Here is a 3467-nt window from a genome sequence, read left to right on the forward strand (position 1 = left end):
AATTTCAGGATCGTTTTTGACTATTGTTGATCTATGCAAAGCTTATCCATCCTTTTAAACCTGCTTCAGCTTATATGTCTTTCATGAAACCATTTCTCCCAATTAATGTGTGTGCATGTGTTTGTATATATATGTACATACACACCTATAATACATACACATTAAATTATATGTTCATATATACAGATACGCATATAGAGCAGAAGGGAGAGAAAAGAGGGTAATCTTAACTTTTTTTCCCTTTCATATCCCAATTTATCCAAGTTCTCATCACCCATTACATCTTTTTCTTTTTTATAGATAAGATGTCTCTCATCCTGTGCCAAAGCTAACAGTTACACCCATTCTCTTGTACCTGTATCCTCTTACTTTCTCTAGGTCTTTGATCTGTTGGGTAGCTTCTCTATTTTACATATTGTGTTTTTCATTAAATATGAATATTTTTAGTCCCAAACTTGATCATCCATCCTATCTTGGGTGATGATGTCGCCACCAAATTCCTCAAACGAAGACCCAAAAGCTTATCCTTGACAATCTTGTTTTACAGCTCGTATCCAAATAGTTGTGAGGCCTGACCTTCTAAATAACTCTAGTACATTTCTCTTCACTGTCACTTACTAGTTCCTCTCTTCTTACTCATATGGATTATTTCAAGTTGCCCAGCTGGTAGTCCTGACCTCAAATACTCCCCTGTACTTCAATTAATTTTTCACACTACTGACAGATTTGTTATTCCAAAATAAAACTATGATCATGTTGCCTCACTTCCTTGCTTAAAATATTTCAGTGGCTCCCTAGCCTACTGGCTGAAGCCCAAATTCCGTAGGGTGACATGAAGGGACCTTGAAGATCTGATGCTAACTTCAACTCATACCACTTCCTCCCATACTCCAACCAGATAAATTATTTCTCAATACATCATCATTTTCTCTCATCTACTTGTGTGAATATCATGGTCTCTGCGCTTAAGTGTTGCTTCAGTCTGAATCACCATCTCTCCCTTCTCAGCCAAGTATTTCAATATCAAAAAACAATTTTACCTTCTTTGGCATCCTAAGAAATATTAGGCACTTCCTCTTCTGGGCTCCTATTTTTTAAAGAGCTCTTAATTCCTCTGCTCTCCATTTTGGTGCTATCCACATTTAGAATAAAATTCAATGTCTTTTAATGGTCTATAAGGCCATGATCTCGCCTTTGGCTAGTTTCCTGACCTCATTTCCTTCCGCCTTCTCCCAACTGACTCTGCTCCAGCAAAATTGGCTTCCTTCCTATTTCCATGCACATTACTATATTTGTTCTTTTGTTCTTGCTGTTTCTGCTGCCTCTTGTCCTTCTCCTCAAATATTTGTATGGCTGGTATTCTCTCCTTCCTATAGGTTTCTGCTCAAGCATCACTGCCCTCTGAAGGCTGTTTCTCCTGATTGTGAAGTTTCAGATGGCCTGTGCCTCATATTGCCTAGACATCTTGAATTACACTCACCATAATGATACATTCCCAGCCTGCCTTCTAAATTATAAGCCTTGACTTGTCTGTAAGGGTATATGCATAACTTGTTGATCATGTTGTAAGTGTTCTGGCTTTGGCAAAGTATGGCTGGTGTTGGAGTTCTCTTTTGGAAATAATACTAGAGCTAAGTTTTCATCTGAAGGTCATGATTAACTATGGATTAACTTAAAGTCAAAAAAGCTTTTTGGAATATTTGACTACTGTTAATAGGGTAACGTGCAGTGTAGTGGAATGTTTATCTGGGCTTATTGCATAAACAAACATACCTCAAGGCAATCAGAACCTACACACATTATTTTTAAAACAAATTCCACAGTGTAAGAAGTAGCTTTATATGCTACATAATTTATAATATGATACACATAACTAAGTTGAGTTTTTCAGTAGCCAGTGGATTAGTATTACTATGTTCTTATAGATTGTATCCAAAAATGAGGTCTACCATCAAGAGTAGCTTATAGTTTGGATGATCAAGCATCTACCTTAGACCTAAGAATAGCTGAAGATCCTTACTCTAAGGCTGAATGTTGGCTTGTACTGACCAGCATACTAAGTGTGTAGCCAGGGATTATCTCAACATCTGTTTGGCACAGACAGATGTTGTCATTACAAACCTTCATCAGTGTGTTCCTTCATAGTTAAAAAGAATGACTCCCAGGAATTGAGCTCATAAAAGCAAATAAGAAACAGGCAGAAAAGGTGGATGTCTCCAGAATGTTTTGAGTAAGAGGGATGAAGACCAGAGAAAGAGAGAAGGAAATAGAATTAGGAGGTAGGAGGTGTGGTAGTGATGGGGGGAAAAAGTGTTGTGAAGAAGTCTCAAACTACAAAAAAAGCCTTTTGTATAGTTTGTCTTATGTGAGATTTTACAACCATATAAAATCCAATACGCTTGTTTCATTGCAAGCAGGAGGATGCTGTATATATATAAAAAAAAAGCTGGGGGAACAGCATGCAACTCATAAAAGACATGCAGTTTGAATTTACACACGCATCCATCATAGGGTAGTGTGCACCAAGAGGCAGACCAAGATGTTTAATAAGATGGTGCTCCTTCTCTATAGGAAAAGCTTTTCAGTCTTAGCTGATATACATAGGCATCACTGAGAAGAGTGACTTTTCAGGACAATAAAGAATAGCAGCTGATGTTATGCTTCAACAAATGGACAAAGTGGCCCAACTGGTGATTCACTGCTAATGAGGAATAAGATCTGTGTGTCGGGAAAAGTCTTTTTGTGCAGGAGACATTTAGGTTGCTTTTTTTTCCTACATCTTGTCCCCTTGGCCTCGAGAGTAACAGGTGGCCAAAGTCTTTATGTCAAGCTCATTCTTGACCACAGAGTTGTCTCTGGTGGGTTTTGTGATTCAGGACCCTGAGAAGAAGGAAAGGGCATAGCTATCAACTGCTCACTGACATAAAAATTAACATAAAAGTGTAAATCTCAGGGCTTCCCCTTGGAGGTTGGCTTTGACCCAAAACCACTTCTATCTACTGATAACAGACCGTGATATTTGTGCTCCAGTTCCATTGATCAAGGCTGCCAGCAAGGTTGATCTTACTTAGATTTTATCCAGGTGACAAAGGGGCAGATGGACTTGACACCATGTGATTTGTTTGGGTCCTTGACCCTGCCTAGGTTTGGTGCCTTCTGTGCTTTTGGGTTTATATCGAGGTCCACATCCTACATCTGCACTAAGGGCCAACTCCTTTCGTGCAGCTTCTGTCCAGTCAACCTCACAACTGAATGCTAGCAGCAGAGACCAATAAGGAACCAATCAAACCATTTACTCACACAGACCACCCTTTTCAGCAAGACTTCTATGAACATTTCCTAAAGACGACTAACTACACAGATTAAGATCGTGGTTTGGTAATTTGGGGGGAAATCTAAAAACTACGGAAAATCCAAACGGTTTTGTAAGTCGTTAGAATGTGCACTTTCAGCAGCATAAAGGAGGG

The sequence above is a fragment of the Panthera tigris genome, chromosome B1, assembly GCF_018350195.1.
Source record: "Panthera tigris isolate Pti1 chromosome B1, P.tigris_Pti1_mat1.1, whole genome shotgun sequence".
Taxonomy (NCBI): Eukaryota; Metazoa; Chordata; class Mammalia; order Carnivora; family Felidae; genus Panthera; species Panthera tigris.